The sequence below is a fragment of the Crocodylus porosus genome, unplaced genomic scaffold (assembly GCF_001723895.1).
Source record: "Crocodylus porosus isolate Cpor-Errol unplaced genomic scaffold, CroPor_comp1, whole genome shotgun sequence".
NCBI lineage: Eukaryota > Metazoa > Chordata > Crocodylia > Crocodylidae > Crocodylus > Crocodylus porosus.
The window spans coordinates 16,786,546-16,811,755 of NW_017728923.1; the positions used below are offsets into that span (position 1 = coordinate 16,786,546).

Sequence of the window (25,210 nt, forward strand, 5' to 3'; positions counted from 1 at the left end):
GGATAGGATATCAGAGTGGTACTCGAGGGCCATGTCTACACATGAACTTTACTATGGAGTAGACTAATTAGCTGTGGAGTATTACCATCTACATGTGCTCTGGTATTAGGACATAGTACTACCTTACGGTAGACAAGGGTCTTTGGGTAGATGTGATATCTTTTATTAGGCCAACTAAATAGTTAGAAAAAAGTTCTTTCAAGTTTTTTGGCACAAACACCTTTCTTCAAGCACTGGGAGACTCTGCTGCTTATGGTGGAGTAATTGAATGCTATTAAACACAGGTGCAGGTGCTGACTGTGAGCATAAATTGCACCTGGCTAGCCCAGGCACCAGCAGGCCAAACTTCTGCCTGCTGCCTAGCCACATGGGTCTGTACTTTTAGCACCCTTTTGCCCCAGCCAGCCCCTCTGCCACCAACCAGAGCAGAGCAGAGCAGGGCTGGAGTGGTCCTGGCATAAACTGCTCTACCCCAGCTCAAATTGCTGCTGTCCTGGGCACAAGTGTAAATGCGGCACCTGGGAGTAGTTTACTCTGGCTCAAACTGCTCCAGAGTTTATTGCTTCAAATTAATTGTATTTGTAGACATACCCAGTGAGACTATAGGGCTAATTTGTGGCACACCTGCCTAAAAGGGTTGGTCCCTACTGCCCTAACCACTCAGTTATTAGAGCTAAAATATAGGTTCTTCACCTGCCCCCCTCCCCTTGCTTTTCCAGGACTTGTGCTTAGCTACATGCATATACTTGCAAACTAATTCCACGTGCTGACCCCATGCCACTTATCTGGCCTGTAGGACCAGAAGGTTGAGCACCACTGCCTTAAAATATGTGCCCATTGCAGAAATTATTCATTGTTGTAAACTCTAATTCTTTAATTGATTAGAACATTATACATTTGACCCATACTCTTGACTTAACTGTTTAAAATACAGATCTCAGACCACATACTTAACTCTCATTTTCTAACACTTATGATGGAAAAAATGTGTAAATAAATGCACATACTTGTATGACAGTTAATTTAAGATCTGATATATAGCCAAAAAGTGGGCAGAATTCTATGTCACTTAAAGCACCACCAAAGTGTGGCTTGCAACCAACTCTGCGTTACCTGACTAAAGTTTAGGAATTATTTTATTACCTCCTCTGAGCATGTACGTGCTTCCATTATAGAAACAGGGAAAAATTTATACATCTCTGGAGGCAATTCTATGAAGCATTTTTTAAAGACTTTCATACAGTTTGGAGTGTGGGCATGTGTATATATCCATATAAGAATTGTCTGGTATGTGTGAGATTTTATTTGCTGTGGTTTTAATGAAGCAGAAGAGGTCACTTACTTAAATTTTTTTAAAAGACTTACATAAATCCTAACTTAACATTACAATACAGAATGAGTATGAAAGCAGCTCCATTTTAATAAAAAAATCCAACATTTTACATATGATTGTGACAAAGATCATCCAAAAAGATTTTTAAAACATACAAAACCAAATGATTAACAGCTCATTCAGTTGACACAGTTGTCTGCCATGGCAAAGAAATACAGAGTTAGATGGCTCTCAGAATACCACCCCCTCACCTCCCTGCCATTGACTGTTAGTCTAGTATTCTCCAAACAGTGTATGTTCCCACATACTCTCGAATATTGTCTCAGTTTGAAACAGATTTTTTAGCCAAGTATTCTACTCAGCAGAAACAGGCTTGCTGAACACACTCCCAAATGACTGGAACTTCATTAATAATACTAGTAAGTTAATTAAGGATCTAAACCTTACAGTTTTAAACCCTGTATGGGCCTCAGGTTACACCCTAGTCATGATGTTTGTAGTTCATATCACAAGACCTTTAGCCCTCTCATATGACCTATAGCAGGGGTAGGCAACATTTTTTGGCCGGAGTGCTAAAAAAACCACAATGTCTATCTTAGAAGGTGCCGGAGTGCCAACATGCCAAAGCCCAGAGCAGCTGTTTGCAGCCTCCCAGCTACAGCCGGCCCATGGATCCTGCGCTGCTTGCAGCAGGGCTTGCAGCCTCCCAGCTGCCTGCTGGGAGCAGCCTGGGCTCCGTGGCTGGCAGCAGCTGCTTAGAGCCTGGTCTAGCCAAGCAAAATGGCCTTGCATGCCGTGCTCGGCACACATGCCGGGGGTTGCTGACCCGACCTATACTTTTGGAATCAAGTATGAGGTTGTAGGAGGGCAGGCAGCTGATCTGGCTCCAGCTCCATCCCAACCCCAGCTCCAACCCCAATCTGGGGTCAGAGCTGGAACCACAGCTGCTGCCTGCCTCCCTGCAGCCTATGCCCCTGCCATCTGCCCTCTCCATAGCCTTAGGCCTCCTGTCCCTCTTCTCCTGCATCTCCTGTCCCATCACCCCCATCCCCATTCATTTACCCTTGCTCCAGTACCACCGGCTCTGTCCCTGTTCCAACCTAGGTCATGGAGCATGTGCTTGCTCTGGTTCCAGCCCAACCCAATAGCAGTGGTGCTGGCAGAACAGCTCACCATGGGCCCAAGCTGCTATGCCACCAGAGCTGCTCCCAGGCCTCCCAAGCATGTGCTTCATGAACCAGGCTGGAGCAGGGATAAAGCCTGTGACACTGGAGGAAGTATAAGTGGAGGGGGAGGGGCAGGTGGAACAGAGCCTGTGGCAGGGAGGGAGGATGGGAGGCACAAGATGAGGCAGGCGTCAGTGATGACAAATGGTAGGGGTGGACAAGTGGTAGTGGGCAGGGTGTAGGAGGAAAAGGGGCAGAGGTCAAACTACTTGACCCAACTATCTGCCTGTCTTCCCACTACCTGCCTCCCCACTGCCGCCTCACTGCCTGCCCTCTCACTGCCTGTCCCCAGTGCCTCCCCGCTCCCTTTCCCCCTACTGGCCCCTACACCTTCTCACCACCTGCCCCTCTGCCACTGCTTTCCCAACTGAAACAATGGTGGGGGAGACAAATTGAAGATAACTCTCCAATAATTAGATTCTATACATGGAAAATTATAACAAATTTAAATATTTTCCCATGAATAGAATCTAATTATGGGGGGTCATTTTAATTTTAATGTATTCGGGGTCACCTTGGATTTGGGTAAATACAGTATTTGTCCTCCCTGTCCAATATCTTGATTTAAGAATACATACACTACTAATCATTCATAGCATTCTACTGGTCACAGCTGCTAAATTTGCACTTCTAATTTTACACATATGAAGTTGAGGATATATTGTGCTTCAATATCAGGTGAAAAGAGAGATTTGTTTTTTGATTTTAGGACTATAGTCCCTCTTTCTTCAAACCACAATGAAAAAGTGAAGGCTTTTTGGCAAATCACCGTCTGGCATGAAATGTTTTGTAGGGTGTAGACTTGGCTTGGGAACAGGCCTCAAAACCTTGGAGATCAACAGGATTCACATAGATGAACAGAGGAGCCACCCTGAAGGTATAACTGTGTAGAAGGTAAACCTTTTACCAGGAACCTATTGAATTTGTGTATCTCAAAATGAGGCACAGTTATACCTCTAGCAGCTGAGATATACCTCACTTCCCAGATGCACAACTCCAGTAGAAGTTCTTCTATAGCTACCTAGCAGAAAGTTCCAAGATGAGGTAGAAGTGGTACCACAGAGATGTCACTTTCCACAATTCTCCCTGTCTCCAAAAGAGCACAGAGTGCTGGTAAGTGCAGGTAAATTCTCTGAATTATAATGGGAAGGGGGGACACTTGAAAGGGAGGAAATAACTCTCATTTTTCTGAGTGATTAGCTGAAGTTCTATCCATTCTATCCATCTCTTGATTACATAAGCATAGAGCAGATAAGCACTTGGATGTCATTCCTAGGTCAACAGGAACATAAAAACTGGCATTATTAGGTCAGACCATAGGTCCATCTCGCCCAGTATCCTGTGTCACACAGTGCCAGAAAGTGGATGCTGAAAAGCAGAGTAAACAGGGATTGGCCAGGATTTTTCCTCTGTTCCTCTCCCACTTGCAGCCTCCAGCATTTAGGCTAGGGACAGACATTCAAAAAGCCTAAGCCTGAATTGATTCAATCTTTGCAGGTTAGTCTAACCTGGCTAGGCTGAACTGGTTTGAAACTGGACAGACGTTTTTTTCTGAACTGAGGAAATTCAGGCACGTGCCTGCAGTAGCTCAGGCTAGGGGGGGGGGGGGCACTAGAGCAGCCCTCCCTTCCCTTCTGCAGGGAGCTGAGCTGAGGGGGGCATAGCCAGGCTGGCAGGACTCTCATTAGGGAGGTCTGCCTGCATGGTCCCAGGCTTTTCCCTGCTCATTGCCAGCCCCAGGCTAGCACTCTGAGGCAAGTGGGGTGCACAGTGCATGCATCTGTTGATGATATGGAGCTTTTCAAGCTCCTTCCCTGTTTTGTCATACTGTCTGCATCACACTGACAGGCTAGCAGGCCAGCTGAGGGCTGACAGTGATAATAGTCATTATCACCCGATTAGCAAAACAATGACGTCTCTCCATTACTTCAAACTTCATATACAGTTTACTGGTTGACCTGTTGATTAGCTCTAAACAGCCCTAAGCAGTCACTGTTCTGTCTGCCTGTCCTAGTGAAATTGGAGAGAGACACACACAGACACGTCTCGGCATTAGCTACCATACCACATGCCTAGCATCCATGGGGCTGGGGTCCCTTCTGTGGGAGATGGGAGGAGGGGGCAGGATTTTCTGCTTGAGCAGTGGGGGGGGGAAGGGCAGGGGGAAGCCAGACAGACTCTACTGTGTCTGCAGTCTCTGCTGGAGCCTTATACAGCATTAGCTAGCATACCACATGCTGGCTATGGTCTGTGCTGTGGCAGAGAGGAGGAAGGGATCCCTGCTTAAGCAGTGAGTGGTAAGAGGGGGGGCGGTAAACAGGGAAGCCAACAGACCCTGCTGTGCCTGCAAGACCGCCAGAGCTCTGGCCAGGGAGCAGAGGGGAGGGGCCAGCCCTACTGTAGAGCAGAGAGCCCTGCCCAGCCCAGAGAGCATGCTGGGATGCTAGGGGACTCTGATTTAACTTAAACCAGCAAGGGGTCTGGGACAGAAATAGCATAAAACAGTTTGACCCAAATGAGTTAAGTCTAATACTACATTCAACCAGGTTTATCTCAAACCGGTTGCAGCCATTTTAAAACTGGTTTATGTGCACTGAACATCTGCTCTGTTACAAGTTTAAGCCAGTTTCTGATCACTTAAACCAGTTTATCTGTAATGTCTGTCCCTAGCCTTAAGGTTTAGGACGTTCTGATTCAGAGACTATATCTCTGACTCTCATGGTCAACAGCTACTGATGCATTTTTCCTCAAAGCATTTGTCCAATCTTTTTTTAATCTGGCTAAACTAGCAGTTTTGACATCTTGTAGCACTTTAACTATATTCTGTGTGGAAAAGAACCTCCTTTTGTTAGTTTTAAACTATCTACTAGTTTTATTTTGTAACCCCTAGTTCTTGTATTGTGAGAGAGAGTAAATAATAAATCCCTATTTACTTTTTCTTCACCATTTAGTATTTTCTAAATGCTTATCATGTCCCCCTAAAGCATCTCTTTTCTAAACTGAATAGGCCTAGCTCCTTTGTCTCTCCTTATATGAAAGCCCCGCCATGCCACTAATCATCCTTGTTGTTCATCTCTGTACCTTCTCTCCTTCCAAACCTACTGTGCAGTGCCAGTGAGTTCTTCTATCTCCTTTCAGAGATGTGGGAACCAAAATTGGGCATAGTACTCCAGGTGTGGATGCACCATGGATTTATTAAGGGGCATGATGATACTTTATGTTTTATTTACAGTTCCTTTCTTAATAATTCCTAACATACTGTTTGCCTTTTTGATGCATGCTGAGCACTGAGCTGATGTTTTTAGTGAACTGTCCACAATGACTCCCAGATCTCTTTCCTGTGTGGTAACAGCTAATGCAGAGTACATTATAGTGTAGGTATAACTTGGGTTATTTTTTCCCATGTGCATCACTTTACACTTGTCTACATTGAATTTCATCTGCCATTTAGTTGCCCATTTGCTCAATAATACAAGATCCTTCTGTAATTCCTGACAGTCTACCTTGCTCTTTACTACTTTGATTAATTTTGTGCCATGTCCATATCTGACCACCTTGCTACTCACCCCCTTTTCCAGATCATTTATGAATATGTTAAACAGCACTGGTCCCAACATAGATCCCTGGAGGACCCTGCTACTTACTTATTTCCATCCTAAAAACTGATCATTTATGCTCACTCTTTGTTTTCTATCCTTAACACAATTTCTAATCCATAAATGGGCCTTACCTATAATCTCATGACTACCTTTGTTAGGAGCCTATCCTTGTCAAAGGCTTTTTTGGAAGTCCATACATCACCCTGATCTATCTGCTTACTGACACCCTCAATAACCTCAAAGAACTCTAGTTGGTCAGTGAGGTATGATTTCACTTTGGCAAAACCATGTTGATTCCTCCCCCAGCAAGTCAGGTTCATCTGTGTACTGAACAATATTTTTAATGATTATTTCTACTAGTTTTCCAGGAACAGAAATTAGATTTACTAGTCTGTAGTTCCCTTAGAGCCCTTTTAAAATATGGGAGTCATGTTGGCAATCCTGCAGTCCTCTGGTAGCAAGGTTGTTTTTGCTGATAGGTTGCATACTACAGTTTAGAGTTCAGCAATTTCTGATCTGAGCTCCTTCAGGACTCTAGGGTGAATGCCATCAGGTCCTGGTGATTTGCTACTGTTTAGTTTATTAATTTCCTCCACAACCTCATCTACTAAAAATGCAATTTGGGTCAGCTCCACTTACTCATCCCTATAAAAGAATGGATCTAGTGAGGGAGTCTCCCTAGTATCTTCCACAATGAAGACAAATTCAAAAAATGCATTTAGTTTCTCAGCAATGGTCCTGTCATCCTTTGGCATCCCTTTGACACTGATTATCCAAAGGCCTAAGTGACTCCCTGACAGGTCTTTGGCTTTTAATGTACTTGAAGAATTTTTTAAGGGTTTACCCTTAATTTGTTTATTAATTTTGAGATTATGTGAGGCCTGTGATTTTATCTGACCACAATTTTGGTGCGTTTAATAGAAGACTCATGCTATGCGGCTCTGTTGTACACTGCTTCATATGCACTCTTACCAGCAACAGATTTTGAGTGGGATCAAATACAGCAAAGTAATTCAAGAGTAGGTGTACTAAATCACTGAGAAATCTCTGTGTAATGGGGTTAATGATCCTGGAGACATACGCGGTAAGTTCTCAGGTTAAACACAAATTATATTAGTTTTACAAAACAAGTAAAGCTTCTTTTTAAAACTCACTCTTATGGTGAAATTTATTCCTTTTCCCAAGTACTGCACAGGTGCCAGCATGTTCCTTAGATTTATGACTTCTGACATTTGTTTATCAACAGGTGGTTGCACATCTTGCCATTTATATTTTAAGCAACAGTAAACACAACTAAAAATAAGATAAGATAAACAAACTCAGTGTTTTTTAAACGATTTTTGCATTAAAGCTGCACTTATAAGCTAGGTCTTCAAGTAGTTCACACCAGGCCCTGTAACACAGAAGAATACTGCAAGAGCAATAAGGATTTTTAGGGGCATTATGATAGTGTAATGGAAACACAACTGCCCCCAAAAGTCCCTCATTTTCCCTGCGGTAAAGAGCCATGCAGGAAGTGATGAATGCTGGAACATCAAGAGTGAAACTAAAAGGAAAAATATTAGAAATTAAAACAAACACTTGTTCAAGACCAGTTCAGGCTTTTATACCGTGCTGTTAAGCCACTTTGCAGAACAGTAATATGTAAAGCTATCAAATTTGCCAATTTTTTCTTCATATTCTGGATGCATTCAAAAGTTCTGCTTCTCAGTCAAGTACCACCTAATACTAAGTAACATGGAGATGAAAGCATGTCTTATGGAAAGTGAAGACAATCCAAGAATATTCTTGGCTATTATTTTTCTGACAAAAATGATACCAAAGAGAACAGTTTTGTTAACCTCTGATCAGTTAGCCTAATATTTAAGCACTAACTTTAAACAACTCATGATAGTGGAACAGAGTTTTTAAAGAATGCAGGAGCAAATAAATCCTGTAACAGTTTTTATCCAAAAAGATTGCAAAGTGGTTTTACAAATTACAGTCCATGTTTATCTCCACACATGAAAGACTACAGTAACGGAGCACAAATAATAGGAGAAATTCTAATGCTAAAATATCTAATCTACCTACATGTTAATAGAAGTCATTAGTAAATCAGATAACATTCTTAACACTCAGTGAAACGGATGGATCAAATACAAAGGTAAAATGATAAAATAATCCTTTATTATGTATCAGTCATATTATTCCTTGGGTTATGTGTAGTAGTATATAAAGTATAATTATTTTGTTGAGTATGATGATTATCAAATCCTTCATTTATTACTCAGCTTAGGCCTATATCTGGTACTTCTGTTCTTTATTTCTATTAAAAAACAACTTATGATACAGAATGTGAAGCCACTTCTGTTCTCAGATCAACTTATTGTGATCTCACAGTTCATATGATCTCACATAAATCTAATATTGATTCAACGCCATTGATTTCAGGGGTGTTATTGTTGAATTATACTATTGTAAATGTATAACTCCAGTTATCAGACAACAGAAGGCGCCATAAGAATAATATGGTAAAGGTTTTGAATAGAGTTTAGTAATTAAAGAGAGAGGGATATTTCATAAAATTTGATAATAACAATCACTGCTCCCCCACGTTATGTGCATTTTACAAGAAATGTAGCTAATGCTAACAATAACAACAAGTACATATAAAATGTGTCACCAATAAAACTAACACCTGCAATATTTCTTTTCCCCAGTTTAACCCTTATAAGCCAACCATGGAACATGCTAAAGAAACTCACTGCCCTCCCCCCTCTCCTCCCAGTGAAGCCCACTTAAATCTGAGCTGTCAGAAATGATAGTTTTTCTTTTGTATGTCTCCTGCCTGGCATACAAAATGGAAGTAAAAATATTACCTGCAAAACACAAATGTATAGCTGTTATTTTATACCAATATACTGAATGCATGCAAGGAATTCAGGCCTCCTGACCCCAGTGAGATAGAAGCTTGAAGATGACTGACTTAACAGAGGCTTAATTGCATAAATATTACATTACACTGGAAAACTGTAACCTCTACTCTCTCCTTCCCTGCTGATAACCAAATTCAAATATTACACCAGCGCTAAATGAAAGGCTGAAAATAGCTTTAACATAACTAATATTTATGATGTAAGTATTCAAATTATAAGGCAAACTTTTGGGCCTGTTACAAGATTGCTAATGGTTCTTTTGATCTCACTAGATCTATTTCAAGCAGGAAAGGAAGAAACAAAACTTTTTAGGACACTAGAGCTCATCTCTGAGGGTGCTGCTATTCTTTCTGAATCCTGTCTGATGACCAAAATGGTATTCAGACTTGAAAGCATTTTTTGAAGTTTTTTAACCTGATTATACTGCAGGGACTCGGAAATCACCAGTAACCTTCTCAAACGCCACCAATTCCTGACATATAGTCGTATTTGGCAGGCTCACAAAACAGAACTCACCTAAATAATAGAAGATGGGTTTTTACTCCTGCTATCTGCCTCACTACACACTGCAGGAATGTCTGGAAACCCCCCCTCCCACAATGCTGAACAACCCAAAGGCGCACACACATGGCTCGCCTACATAAACACTGTCCTCGCACTGAAACCTTAGTAAGCAGAAACCAGCCAGGCATTCTGGCAACGGGCAAAAAAAGCTGATTCTTTGTCTCTCTTGTTGCCATGCTTGGCCTTTACCACAGTCCCTATTTGCTTTATTTGATTGAGAAAGGCATATGACACTGCACCGGACAAGGGGTTTGCATAATCATTAACTGACCTGTACTCTGCAAAGGACAAATAATGCCTTAAATAAGACTGGGAGCTTCATATCCCCAGGCTGCACAGGCTGAAATGGACTTGTTTGTCTGCCCAATACAACTTCTTTTCTGCAGCTTATTCCACTGTAAGGGCAAATTCCAGGTCCATACCAGTTTTTGTCAGTCCACGTGGGGTGCTGTAAACTCTTCAACAAACTTTACGGACAACATCTCTGCTAACAAGGAAGCAGATATGCCTGTTTAAAGGCAATGTGAAATTGTTTATCTTTGAAACAACGTGTTCTGTACACGTTTTCATACATTCATAAACATTTCCATATACCTGTTTGGATGTCTGAGGTCCAAATTCTGCGCAGGAGAGCAATGCCCATTAATTCTATGCAGGGGCGTAGTGCCCACTGAGGTACATGAGTTTAATCACATGAGTATGACAAGCAGATGTTGACCATTTCCTTGCCCTGGGATAAAATTGTGGATGCTTTCATAAAAACTTGAGCCTGAGTTTGCAGCCCTTACTTGCAAACCTGCTAGCTACTCCAGCGCAGTTTTTCAAAGGATCACAGCCTCCTCCCCTTTCTCTATGACTACATTAGAGAGGTTCCAGAAAACCTTTGTGTTGTAACGTGGGGTCATGGGATGTGAAAGGCTGAGGACCACTTCTTCAGAAGACTGAAGGTGCAAAATACTTCTCAGGTTCAGGCCTTATGATAGAAAAAAAGTCATACCATTGCTTTGTGGTGGGGATCCTGGGCCTGAATCTGTTTCCACTGATTTCAATAGGAATTCATCCACTGACTTCAACAGCATCCAGTTGGGCCCTTTGCTAGACCTTTCACAGTTTCTCTTGCTCTTAAGTTTCCTTGGAAAGCGCTCAAACCTGACATTCAAAAATCGAAGGTAGTTTTTAACTGTATTTAAAAAGTATACAAGGTAGGTTTTCCAAAATTATAAATGAAAAAGTAATAATCAAAATAGCTTTGATTTAAAAAAAAAATGTTTGACTGAAAATAATTATTTTCTTCATTAAGTACATTTTCTCATTTTAAACAGGAAAATAAACAAACTATGTCTCTGATCTTTAATTAATACAAGTATTATATACAGAATACATTCTAATATATTTAAATTTAAGGCTGACCTCTCATATTTTAATTATGGCTTGTAGGAAAAAAGGCATCTAAATATATATATTAGGAACGACCCTACCCATGTAATTTTTATTACAAGCATTTATAAGGAATCCATCACTATACCATCTGGTCGTCATTGGTCTGGATTACAAATTTAATATTAACATAGAGTTTGGGGGAACATATTTAAGGGTGACATCTGAGTTTAGCATTGGTTTAACTGGTTTAATATACTTGTAAACATTAAGAAAAAAAATACATGAATAATAGTTTTAATGAGGAAAACCTGCAGGACTAAATTCATATTATTCATATGTGCTTATTTAAAAAATAAACATATTAAATGGTCTGATTTAACCTAATGCTACTAGAAAGATTACACATATATTATGTTTATGGTTAATGAGGAACTAAATAAAATCCAATTTGAAAAATGTTATCTCAAGAATAACTGCTTAACCAAATGTGATGCATAAGAATGGGCATAATACATAATTTAGTATTAAAAGCTATATATGTGACATTTCAGAGCATTCAAATGTTGGGTTTCATTTTCTAAAGAGAAATTACTTCTAACTTTTAGCAGAAAAGGGTTGGTGTTTGGAGTGGCCCTGTACTGTTTATTCCTGTTTTCCACTTAATAAGAGCAAGATCCTTCACTAGACCAACACTCACAACACCCACAACACTCTACTCCTTGGTTTTCAAAATAGTACTCAAGGAACAATGGGAATAAAGTTACTGTATTTGTTTGGATAAACACTGTACTCCCCCCCCCCCCCAAAAAAAAAAAACCAAAAAAAAATTACCACCATAAACTAGGGTGTGGTCATTATATGCACCCTAGACCAAGACAGAAAGAATATCAGAAGTTATAATACAGGGTGCGCCCAGACGAGTAAAGACATTTGTTTCCCCGGTGACAAGTAGCAGTGACACACCTTGTGCCGCTGCTACTTATCCCCAGGAAACGCCTGGGGCACGCACGCTCTGGCACGTGGCAGGTTACCCTAGGTTGGGTAGGGGAGGCTGGGGCCAATAACCGTAATGACCCCAACAGCCTTACCTGGGGTCCTTACAGCCTCAGGGCTGCTACTGTGGCAGGAAACCTGACCAGCAGCCGGAGTATGACTCCAGCCAGTCAGCCTCTGGCTTTGGGTAGCACGCGCTGCCACCACATGTGCTGCCCTGCTTTTTTTCAGCATGGGCTTTTTTGACCCTGGCATATCCTAGGGTCAAAAAGGCTCCCTGCGCTGCAAGATAGTAGTGCAAGAAACACCTGTATATGTGGTGTGCAGAGCCGCAGACAAGTCTGCAGTGCTACATACCACATGTCCACACTTGTCTGGATGCAGCCACGGTGTTCAAACATTCATTCTTACTTCTCCATCTTTCTTTATCTTACAGACAAGACTGAATGTGGAGCAGAACTAATACACCATGTGGAGTACGTTTCCTAAGTAGGTATGTTGTATTCCTCAACAAATTGTGGCTTTTCAGAGAAATGTAATTCGAATCAGTGTCTCTAAAAATTTGAGTCCAGCAGTTATGGAGGTAGGTTATTTTACAAACTTATAAGATAAAGTTTAGGCATGTGGACATTACACAAATATGAATATTACATGAATAAATATATTAAATGCATTTATATGGAGACAGATATATAATTTCCTTGGTACAAAAAAAATTAAAGGTTTTCCATAAATTCTACTATTGAGCCATAAAAGTGTTCGTATTAATTAGAAGTGAACATACATCTAGAGCAGTAGCATAATAATTTAAAATGTTGCCAGATATTTCTTTCAACATACTTTGGGTCTTAAGCACATTGATTCATTTACCGTGTGTGGAGTACAAATGTCTTTCTATCTCACATATGCCTACGTAAAGACCATATAAAACTTCTTTGGAATAGCTATTGTGAATTCTTCATTTTGTAAAATAATCTTTTTGATTATCATTATCATATATTTGATTACCATATCAGCAACTACCTTAACAGTATATCACTGTGCAACTTTTGCTAATTTTCAAGATCTTTTTAAAGGATTCAAAGTGGTATAAGAATATATTATATTAATATGAGTAGAGCAGTTAAATAAATAATGCAAAAAATATGCCAATGCATGAAAATATGAGTCGCTCATTTACAGTATGGGAAAGATCCACAGCTGGGGTGGCTATGATAATTGCATATATCTATGATAACTTATATCACCCAAAGATCTTCACCAAACATACTTTCTGGATATACAGTGACCACACATAGCAAATATTTAATCTCACAAAGAAGTTAGTAACTTGTTTCTTTACATTCTGTGTGCTATAGAGTCATGGCTACAAAAAGGGTTGGAATTTTCTACTAGCAAATCTTAAAAGTTTATAAAAAACCCAATTGGAAAATGTAAATATATGCTTACTTAGTGAAATTATTTAGTAAAAACTACTCTGAGACTATGAGTCTCAACCATTTATTAATAGAATGGATTTGTGCACTCTTACTAAGTGCAAATGTATCGTACACTTGTCCTGAGAACATATTTTACAAATAATGTGAATACAGTAGCCAACATGGCCAAGAGAGAATTATTTAAAAATATATATTTGGCTGAATCATGACAGTTAGTGTAGAGAAATACATATAAAACTGCAGAATTTTGTGACTAAGAATATATATAAATGGAAATCCTATAAAGTCTATAAGATTTTTTAAAAGTTTTTTAACCTGTTTCTCTTAATTATCTAGGCACTAGTTTGCTTTTCTCAGAAATTCACTTTTGGTAGATTTATGTTCTTTGGCTCATGTTCCATAACTGAATGACAGCTGAAAACTTTTTCATAGGGTTTTTACTGTTTATAAAAAAAAAAATCTTTTATGAATTGCATCAACAATTACAAACTTATCTTCTAATTCCCAAGGATTGGTACCATCTTCTACCCATTTATCATGTTGAGGACATTATCAAATTACAATATTGTTATTTATTTAAAATGTGCCATAATCTTGTCCTGCATGCAGCAGTAGCATAACACTAATTTACTATCCACTGTATGAGCCATAATCTACACGTTTCTTTTGCAGAACAAAGTGACCACCAAAAGCGGGACTTTGTGGGCCAGTTGGATAAAACATAAGCTCATCTTGCCCCCAAAACCCCGACTCTGGAACCACAACTTTCAGAGGGTTAATTGTTAAGGGAAATATCTTAACAAGGTATGCCCAATCAGCTAAAAGAATATCTGCTGCAAGCAGCTAACTTTTCTGACAGCTACAGAAGGATAGCATAGCCAAATCTCAATGCACATTTTCTTCTCTTACTGCAAAAAAGAAATTGCTACCAGATCTTACTGCTTTCTATTTATGTTTCATGATTTCTGTACTATATAGACCAGAAACATTTTCTAAAGCAACTTTATATATAAGCAAGTCAGAATTCACACAGTAAAGTATTAGATCAGGCCAAACTGCATCTGTTTGATAAGATTTTTTTTCTTGAATTTAGAAATTAAATTTCTTGCATTTACCTGTTTGACTTTATTTCAAGCAAAGACTGAAACATTTTGGGTAACAGTCTCCATTTCTGTCCAAATTTGGTGGAAATTTCCGCTGTAACAATCAGGACTTCTACTCAACAGCAGTTATATTTTGAAGGGGTGTCATACGTACTTCTGTAATACTGCTCTCGACACTAAATACGTATTTTACAGATGACAGAGAAAGGCAGGTATCTTGAAATTTGCCGTTTCCTTTTCCTACAAAAATTCTAATAAATAACTTGAGTTACTCAGAAACATAGTCCATGTTCAGACAGCTGAAAGAGCGCATTATTATATTTTTTTTTAAACTGCACTTGCAAAGTAAAAATAAAGTAAATGTTAGGTTTACTTTGTACTAAAAGAGTACCATGGACTCTATGGCCTGTGGAAGTTGGGAATTGTATTTAGTTATGGTAACTTAAAAAAATGGCCGGGTTGCTGGTTTCCCCTCATCTGAGCAGCGACACATGTCTGCAGTTCAGGAGTCCGGCGCTTTCCTTCCTCGCCTTCCCCGGGCGGGTCCCGGGAGCTCCTTCCAGCCAACGCTTCCCGAAGTGCGAACTGGGGCGGGATGCTGCGAAGCGCTGAGCACCTGTAGCTGCGGGGGGCTGCGGCGCTCAGCACCAGGCCTGTCTTCCTCGAGCGCCCGACCACGGCCCCGGCCTCCTGCCCCGCGGGGACTTGCAGACACTTGCAGCGTCGGCCCGGCTGCCTCGCGGCTGCCCGCAACGCCAACTTGGCCGACTCGCGCAGCTCCCGCGTCCACCTGGCTGCCGGCACGTGTCAGCGCAGCCGAGAGGGCGGCGGTCCCGGGCGGCGGCGGGCGCGCCAGGGCACGGCGGGCTCGCCACGGCGCTGTCACCGGGCGAGACGGCTCGGCTGCTCGGGGCGCTCCCGCCTGCGCGCGGGAGCAGAGCGAGAGCCCCGCACGACGCGCCCGCCTTTTGTGCTCCCGGAGCTGCCCAGCCGCGGGGCAGAGCGACATCTTTATTTATCCCCGGGCACCTCCGGCGTCCGGCTGCGTGTGCGCAGGGGAGGCTGCCGAAGCCGCCGTGGTTTTTTCCGGCGAAACGCGTGCGATGGAGGAAGGACAAGGGGCTGCTGCGGGCGGCAGCGAGGCATCGTCCTCGGGCAGGGGCAGGGGCAGGGGCAGGGAGACTGCAGCGGAGCCGCCGCCGCCGCCGCCGCATCAGACACTGTCTAGCGCGCGGTCCCGGGAGAGCCCAGGTGCCTGCTCTGTTTGCGCGACCCCGCTCGCCCGGCTTTGTGAGGGACCCGCAAAGCCTCGCCGCACCCGGCTCCGCCGAGGCCCCTTGTCCCCCTTCCCGGCCCCGCACCCCCCGCACCTGCTGAGCACCCGGCGCAGACAGGGACGTGCGTGAGCACACGCGTCTCGCCGAGCCTGGGAATCAGCACAGGGAGGTGGGGGGAGGGCACAAATTACCGGCGGGGGGGGGTAGTGAAAAGAAAATACAACTCACCACTTGTCACAGCTTTCAGGTGTCCAAAAAACCCCAAGCCCCCACAAAACAGCAAGCGAGGACTGGGCTCCCAAGGAGAAGGTGCAGCCCGCCTGTCATTTTTCTGCTTGAAAGGAGACAACCCCTCAATCCTCCGGCCCTCTTTGCAAAATCCTGACTCATTATAGAAAAAAAGATCACACTGCCAGGCGCCCAGAAACATTTCTTCATCATGGTCACGCCACAAGCTAAACAAGAGGCCACATCAAGGGGGGGCGGGGGGCGGCAGGAGAAGGAGAGAGAGAAAAAATCCATAAAGATTAAAAGGAAAAAAAAAAAAGAAAGAAAGAAAATTTTTTTAAAAAAAATCCTCTTCCGTTGAAACAGAAAAAGAAAAGTGCCGGAGTCAAATCAGCCGCCCGGAGATAACTACAGAAGATCCACGCATTGTTGCCACAGACACCTCTCCCCCCTCCATGCTCATTTCTGCAACATTGTTACAAAGAGGCAGCGCTGCCTGGAGTTGGGATCGCCGGCACCGGGCTTCGCAACTCCGCCGGGCTCCGCGGCAGGGACCCCTGGGGGCGCGGGTCCTTGCACAGGACGGGGGCTCAGCCCAGGAGCCTCTCAGAAGGCTTTTTTCCCCCTAGAAACTACCTCCAAATATAGTAACAGGGAAGGGGCATTCCTAGAAATTCAGGAGACGTCAGAAAGGGAAGACTTGTGAAATTCAGCCTCACTTCCTGCAGAGGGCTCCTAGCATAGAAAAAAAAATCAAGTGAGCAATAAAGTGCTTTTCATGCCTCTCTGATCAGATAATAGTTAAAAAAAGAAGAATGGCAAAGCACTTAACTCACATTGCTCAGATAAGATCTAGGAGTGTCATATGGAGGAGAGCTAATCAGTAACCTCCTTTCTTCATTTTCTACTAATGTTTATAGATGTCTGCCTCCTGTGTTTACTTTTTCCCCCTGTCTGTCCTCACAGCAGACACATGCACAAAGCAAATACAAGGAATACACAAATTACACACACACACAGAGTGATACTAATGCTTGCCTACATCACAGGGTATTCTAAGCTTAGCAAATGTTTACACAATATTGTCTACATGATCTGTGGGTGCCATCTTGCAAACTTCAGTCGCATTCATGCATCTTGCAAACTTTGGTCACATTTAAACTGCTGATAAATGTATGCAAAATTGCTATTGTAATTGTTATTGCTCAGGTGAATAGGAATGTGCATGATCAGCCTCTATTTAGGGCCTCAATCCTGTGAAAGGCTGTCACTGTCACTTGCCAAAGACTTTAGCAGAAGTTGAAGGTGCTTAGCAACTCTCAAAATAGGTCATAAATGCCCTATATAAAGCAATTTGAACAACACTCCTGTGACAGAGTCAATTATTACTGTTTTTTCTCATAAATCTTTACATTTACCTAGTATATGCTTTACATACATCTATTTGATGTGTTCCAACCCAGTCATTCAGCATTTTTGAACTCATGTGAATAGTCCCAATGAAGCACTAAAAATACTTTATTTAACTCATCGAAATGTCAAAATGTTGCATGACTTAATGTTTGTAAAGGATTCTAAGATTCCCAGAAGGAACTATAGATGTGAAAGTGCTATTATTATTGATAGCAATGGATTCCTGATTTAGAAAAACTATCCAGGAAAAGCAATGACTGCTGTAGAAACCATCATGAATAGTTTTTGGCAAAAGGGTTTAAACATGTTTAACTTTTGTTGGTGAATTGGATTTTCATAATTAACCCCCTATTGAGTAGGTGAAATTCTTGCCTTTGTTCTTCACATTTTCAATACAATTTTTAAAAACCTTCCCATCGCCATCTTCTTAGCATCAAGTACAATGAAGATGCTGGTGTTTGGCTCCATGCTCTCACTTTGTTTTTAGTAGTTTATAAAATATTGCTATTAATCACTGAAGTTGAAAGACACACAGTAGTATGCACAAAGTTTCTCTAAAGTTTCCCTTAAACTGTCCTATAACATTTACCTGTTACCTCTTTACTGAGAAAGCAATGGCATAAAAATACAGAGCTAACTGTTGAACATTTACACATTTTCATTAGTAATTATACCTGTTTAGAAGTGGATTAAAAGAACACTTTCTAAATAATCTTTCTGGAATTTAAAACAACACTTTAGATAATTACAAAAGGCATTTCTGAGCTGGCAGTAATTTTTGCAACATACTTTTGCCACTCAAATTAATACCCTCCATGGAATGAGGATGACAAGCTGAAGTTCAGAATCTTTTGATCATTATAAAATGTATTTGCTGTCCTCTGTTGGTCATATTGGTTGTCACATGTAAAATTAAATTAGATAGGAAATAAAGCTCAGTCCTATAAAGCAATGGTTCTCCACCTTTTTTGCACCAGGACCCATTTGTAAACATTGATGGCCAGTCCCAACACAGTGCCCCTCACTCCTGACCCCCCTGCCCCAGGCTCAAGCCCCCCAATGTGTGGACAAGGGGGTGGAAGTGTGGGCTATGGGGTGCCCCAAGCAGCCCCTTGCAGGCTGAATTTCTGACAGCCAGCAAGGGAAAAGCTGTGGTTTCACATGTTTTTCTCCTTTAAAAGAAAATCCATTTTTAAAGTTTGTTCGCGACCCTTTTATACATTCTTGAGACCCACATTTGGGTCATGACTCATGGGCTGAGAAACACAGCTATAAAGGGTTGGAATGAGTTAACGCCCTTTCCCCTTTCACTATTGTGACTTGGCAGTGCATGGAGTTTTAAAGCATAGTCTAATACTAAAAGATACCATAACGTTAGCTGCAGGATAAGTTAAAAGAGGGAGGCAGTATTAATGTCATGACTTTTATGTGATGAATTTTGTATATATTTCTCCCACTCATGTTATTTCTCCCATTTCTTTATTTCCTCACCCCATTGTTATTAGCTGTGGTGAAAAGTCCAAAAAAAAGCCAGGAAGTGCTCCAGGACATTCCTCTGCTGTAGTGACTCTGATGTAGGTAGAGTCCCTGGCAGGTGCATAGCTGATTTCCCCCATTGGAGCCCCTGGCACAGGAGGTGTCCTCAAAGCACATCGGAGTCAGCAGGGTAATATGGCTTGAACATTCCTATGACATTCCAGTTTCCAGCTGCCAGAATAGTATGTAGGGGTCACTGCACCAAAGGCACAATTTAGTATAGAAAGAACTGCTGTTTCATTATTAGTTGATTTGTTCTCCAGTCTGTGTCTCGGAAGTTAAAGCTTACCTGTACAATTCCTAGCATCTATTCTCTCCCTAATAATATAAGAGAGATCCTAAAACCACAAGTGAGCTGCGCAACTATAGTCCTGATAATCTGACCTCAATAGCATACTAAAGCTTTGACAGGAAGAATAATTAAAGACATTGAAAATAGAAAAGTGCAACATAGTTTTACTAAGGTAGATTGTGCCAGATGATCCCGATGTCTTTGTCTGACAACTAATTCTTTTGACAAATGAAATGCAATAAATCTAATCCACTTGAATTTAGGAGAAGCACTGGTACAGTGCCACAAGGGAAATGATTAATTAAACTAGAGAAGATGTGTATTAATACAAGATTTTTAAAGTGGTAAGGAATTGGCTGAAGGGGAGACAACAATGGGTTTTGCTGAAAGGGGAATCACTGCACTAGAGATAAGTTGCTTGTGAAGGTCCTCAAAGATTTATATTAGAACTACTCTTATTTAATATTTTAATTAATGTGGTTGATCCAAAAAGGAGAAGTATACAAATGAAATTTGCAGATGACACAAACTAGGAAGGCATTGTCAATACAAAGGAGACTCAGTATAACACACAGGAAGAACTGGATGATCTAGCAGACTTGAATAATAGAAATCAGCTGAAATTAAATAGCACAAAATGGAAGTTGCCATACTTAGAAAGTAATAATAATTTGTACTATACCTTTTGGGTTTACTAGCTGGAAATGACCAAAAAAAGATATATATATATATATCTATATATATATATAGATATATATATATATATTAGTCATAGGATGGCTATGAGGAGCCATTGTGATACAGCCATTGGTAGGGCAAAGCAATCCTAGGGCGCATCCAGAAGAGTGCACATATGTGGTTTGGGGCACCTCAAACCACATGCTGCACATGTGCAACCATTCACTGCGCTGCTAATTTGCACTGCAGCACCAAAGTTTGATACTGAGAGATTCCAGTACCAAAAAAAGCTGAAGCAAAAAAAAAGGAAAAAAGAAAAGCGGCATGGTGTATGCTCTAGAAGTAGGCACTGGCAAGCATGGAATCTGGGTCCTCCAGGAAGTTGCTTTGGTTGCTGGCCAAAGCATCTCCCCCACCTCTAGTTGTCCCTCCAGCATGCCTTAGTAGCCCATGTGTAGAGGCTTGTGCAGTGGCAACAAGCGGCAGCCCCAATTTGTGCTGCTGCTATTTTTACTGTAGCAAACACGCATCTCTGCAAATTTATGCTTATCTGAGTGTGCCTCTAGGGCAGGGGCGGGCAATTATTTTGGGGAGAGGGCCACTTACTGAGTTTTGGCACGCCATCGAGGGCTGCATGACAGGCAGCCAGGGGCAGATAAATATTAATTTTCTAAATTTTTTAGGGGTCCCACAGGCCAGATAGAATGGCCTAGCAGGCAGCATCCGGCCCGCGGGCTGCATTTTGCCCACCCCTGCCGCAGGGTGTATCAGTAGAGGTATGTATAGTCCTCACCATGGACTGCCACCTTGATGGGGTGGAGAGCTTGCTTGTACCAGTGACTCTAAGAGCAACATCGTTTGGAGTCTTGTACTCCTGGTAGGTTCACTCATGGTGGTATGGTCAAAGTTGAGGTATCAGATGAAAAGTAGTCCTGTATGACACAAAGACCTCGATGGTGGAGCAGGGTAGATGCAGAAGCCATACTTCTCGATGGCTGCGAAGGCAGATGAAAGCTACTGTGGAAGAGTAACCTCTGTTGTCTTGGATCTCCTTGCCACTGGACACAAGTTTCTCCTCTGCCAAGATCTGTGTAGTTGCCGATGTGCAACAGCCTTCTTATGTAAAATGTAAAACTCCTTCATGACCAGATGACTGCCTCCATCCTATGCAGTGGCTCAGCTATCGAACCCTTTGCCATTCAAAATGGCATCAAGCAGGGCTGCATGATCACACCAATTCTGTTTTCCATCTTTTTTGTGATCAAGATGCTTATCCCTGACTGCCATATGGCATCGGCATCAAGTACAGGATGGATGGGAAATTTTTCAGTCTTTCCTGCCTCTGTGCCAAAAGCCAAGTTACATCAGCCTTGAGTTTGGAAAGCTCTTCTCTATGGCTGTGAAGCTTGGACCACCTGAAAAGCCTGGAAAGCCTTCAACAGCACTACCTCTGGAAGATCCTTGGCATAAAGTGGGAGGTTAGTTGCACAGATGGCATTGTCCACACCAATGCCAAGACCACCAGCATGGAAGCATTGATTATTCAACATCAGCTGTGATGGACAGGGCATTGTGTGTGCAGGCCTAATGTATATTTACCAGAACAATGGCTATACTCCCAACTCAGCCAAAGACAAAGGGCATGGGGTGGGCGAGAGCACAACAGAAAAATGACAGAACTGGAAGGAAAGAAAAGAAAACCCAGAAAGCTGTGGTTCAACCCTCTCTTTAACCACCACTTGTGGCATTTGCTAGAGAATCTGTGGCTCTAAGATCAGCCTTCTTAGCCATCAACAGACTCATCTACAGCCCTCTACTTGACCCATTGGAGTGATCATCTTCAACCGTGGGAGATTGCTGCCGCCATTGGATTTATAGTAGAGGTAGGGAAATAACCACAAAATTGTACAAGTCCCTGGTGAGTCCTCTTCTAGAATACTGTGTTCAATGTTGACCATCCATATTTTTTAAAAGGTTAATTCAAAGTGGAAAAGGAAAAGAGCTAAGATGATAATGGGAATAGAGAGCATGTCTCATGAGAAGATTTTAGCTTTCATCCTTGTGAAACAAAGATTGAAAATAAAGTTTCTAACCATCAGAATAATAAACTTCTGGGCCAGTCTTCCAACATGAATTATAGGTGCTTAAAACATAACTACTTTGAGGGTGAAGCTAGAAGCTTATGAACAAGATTACATGATAACATTGGTAACGTGTAAGGGGTGCACCCTGAGATTGGTGGTGCACTCCCTGCAAAAAGCGCCACCAATGCTGCTGGCAGTGACTGTAGGCGATCGCCACTCACAGCACCCCTCACTGTCTGCAGGTGGTCCCTGATCGCTGCTGGCTGCCACCGCCACCATTGGTGGTGTCTGCGGGTTGTCATCGACCACTGGTCAGCGCTTGCCACCCCCCACCGCCAACAGCACTGTGGCCACCTGCGGGAGCTCACTGCTTGCCGCCACCACGCCCATGCCGCTGCCAGTGTCACCGCTGCCTGCAGGAGCTCACTGTACCCCCCCCAGCCTCCAGGGGCACGCAGTGTTCATGCATGATATGGTTGCCTGTGAAGACAGGGGAGGGGTTTTGATAACTCAGGATAACCCTTCTAGTCCTGTCTTACCTGTGTATTCAGCTTACTGTAAACTGAACACACCAATGGAAAACAGGAACATTGCTGATGCGCATTTGGGGCTGGGCTGACGCAGCAGAGCTTCACTGCTGGGGCTGTCAGCAGGTATGGAGGAGGGAGAAGGAAGCCACACATGCAGCCCTTCCCCATCCAGTCTTCTTGAAGAGGATTTCTGGAATGCAGCATGTGTTAGAGTCCTCGGAGCCAGCAAAGGCACCTGCTTTCAGTGCAGGTCTACCTGCTTTGCTCCTGTCAGGAGCCAGGGGGCTGGTGGCTGCTTCCTCTGTGAGCGCATCACTCCTTTGGGACTAGGTGATATTCTTGCAGCCTGGGCAGTCCCAAAGGAGTGAGGTCCAGGAACAGGACAAGAGGGTGAGGCTGGGATCTGCTCTCCGCGCATCCCTGCCTGCAAAACTGTTGCCTATTGCAGGGACATATGGGGAGTGGACCACGTCTCTGCCCCAGCCCTGTGCTGTCACCACCCAGTAATCCCAGCCCCTGCCCACCTGTCCCATTCCTGGATGCCCCTCCCCACTCACCCACAACCTCACTATCCACCCAGCCAAGTGTGCTCTGCCCATGGAGGTCTGGGCCAGTCTCCATGGAGACCGCATCCACCTACCCACCCACTCACTTCATCCAGTGCCCTCAGCAGTGGATGTGAAGCAGATGGGCTGGGCGCCAGGGCAGCCGGGCTGGGTCTGGCAGTGACAGCGGCATTGGCGTTGCATAGGGAGTGCACGTGGGTGCACCCCCTGAGACTGGTGATGGCATCTGCAGCTGGTTGATCGCCGCCATTATCTGTGCAACTCACGGGTTGAGAAATACCGGTTTAGAGATATATCAGGTAAGATAAAACCCCCCAAAAAATAAAACATGTCTGTACATTAGACTTGGTATGGAAATCTTACTGTATATTAGGAAAAGCCTTAGCCAACCACACGTGAACATTTGTGGAGAGGAAAAAAAGGTAAAAGGTTAAAAAAAAATCTGTCAGGGATTATTATGGGCAATCTTTAAATTACCTTCTTCCCCTCTGCCTTTCCAAAGATCGGCAGAGATACAGAACAGGCAAAGGTGGTTCCAGAAAAAAAAAGACTTTAAATACCTCCATGACCTCCACCAAGGCCAGTCAATCAGCAGGATTTAGGGACATGTAATGCTGCACTGGCTACTGTACCAAATCCGTGCTCTTTGGGCAATTTTACATGTGGTCTGGGACATGATGCTGGGCACTTTAATTAGGGAGCCACGCTAATTAAATGTTCTCACGCATCACGTGTATCAGCATCTCCACGCTGAAAAAATGGTGGTAGGCCACTGAACTAAAGCTCACTGAATGTATTTCAAAGTGCCTCACCACCGTTTTTTCAGCATGGAGACACTGATACACATGACGCAGAAGGCTGCCGGAGCGCTTCAATTTTTGTGCTCCAGCTGAGTCCATTTATCGAGTCTGCTCTGGCGAGCTGGTGTGTCCGGCATGGGCGACTGCTGCCACCTTAGTCAAGGGGGGGCACGTGCCCCCAGTGACCAGTCAGTGACTGGGAGGTGGGGCCCGTGGCCAATCTCGCTGACCGGGAAGTGTCTGCAGTGCTACATCCATCGCTCCCACCCCCTGGCCAGCGCTTGCAGGGGGGCACTGGTGCTCCCACCTGCCCCCCCCGCCCATCGCCTAACCGGGGAGCACGGCTGGTCTGGGGGTGCACCAATGCTCTCAGGGGGTTCACATGTACACCTGTGCACCCCCTACGCATCGCCACCGGTGTCTGAGCAGGCGCCGCATGCCCTGGCAGGAGCCCTCCATGGCTTCTGCGCTGCAGAGAAGCCCTGCCACTGGTATCAGCCTGAGATCATTCCTGGAAAACACACATTTGGTTGATAGGCCGCCCTCTCCAGAAGAGGCTCAGGGCACCTTGCAACAATACAAACTGGGTAAAAGGTAATCCTTTTTTAATTTAATCCTTTATCATGGCAGCCATAGATAACATTATTACACTAAAACAGTATGTAATAAATTAAGCTCCCCCACATCGTAACGCCGCCTCTGCCCCCACCCACACGCGGGCGGGCGAGGAGCAGCTCCCGGGCTCGCCCCGCGGCAGCGACCCTCCCCCCGCCGGCGCTCGGAGCCCCCTGTGGACTCAGGCCGGGGGAGCAGCTCTGCTTTGGAAGAAATGCGGCCGGGCCGGCTCGGGGGACAGGCCTTCGTGCGCCCCGCTCCGGCGCAAGCACGGGGCCGGCCTGCGGATCCCCCATTGGTCCTGGGAGTCGTTTCTTCCTCGCCCCTGAGGGCCTTGGGAGCGAGGCAGGGAAGGAGCAGCCCTGCTGGCGCTGCTTCTCTCCTGCCCGCCGTTCGCTCGAAATTCCCCTAAAAATTTTCTAGGCAAACCTTCCCCCTTCGCGGGGACCGAGGCACGGACGGGGTTCGAACCCGTGATCTTCGGTTTACGAGACCGACGCCTTACCACTTGGCCACCGCGCCTGCGTTGCCAGGCCGGTCCCACGCCCCTGTATGCTGGCGCCACTCCCGAGCGCCGCCTCGACAGTTCGAGTGCGCGTGCGCTGGAGCCACCTCCCCTTGTGCCTGCCCCTCCCA

The 25,210-nt window shown here is 43.7% G+C and overlaps 2 long non-coding RNA genes and 1 other non-coding gene across 4 annotated transcripts in view; 1 reads left to right on the plus strand and 2 right to left on the minus strand.

Moving 5' to 3' along the window:
- The window catches only part of LOC109313514, a 29,815-nt gene extending 13,673 nt beyond the window's left edge, over window positions 1-16,142 (minus strand). For both annotated transcript variants that reach the window (XR_002102069.1, XR_002102070.1), the window contains exons 1-3: window positions 16,061-16,142; window positions 14,568-14,731; window positions 7,313-7,451 (exon numbers count right to left, since the gene is read on the minus strand). This is a non-coding gene — a long non-coding RNA (uncharacterized LOC109313514). The remainder of the gene's footprint in view (window positions 1-7,312; window positions 7,452-14,567; window positions 14,732-16,060) is intronic.
- LOC109313516 lies at window positions 15,508-16,366 on the plus strand. The gene is made up of 2 exons (XR_002102071.1): window positions 15,508-15,806; window positions 16,080-16,366. It is a non-coding gene; the product is annotated as an uncharacterized LOC109313516 (long non-coding RNA).
- Window positions 16,367-25,024: 8,658 nt separating this feature from the next.
- Window positions 25,025-25,096, minus strand: TRNAT-CGU. Its single transcript has one exon. It is a non-coding gene; the product is annotated as a tRNA-Thr (tRNA).
- Window positions 25,097-25,210: the final 114 nt, after the last annotated feature.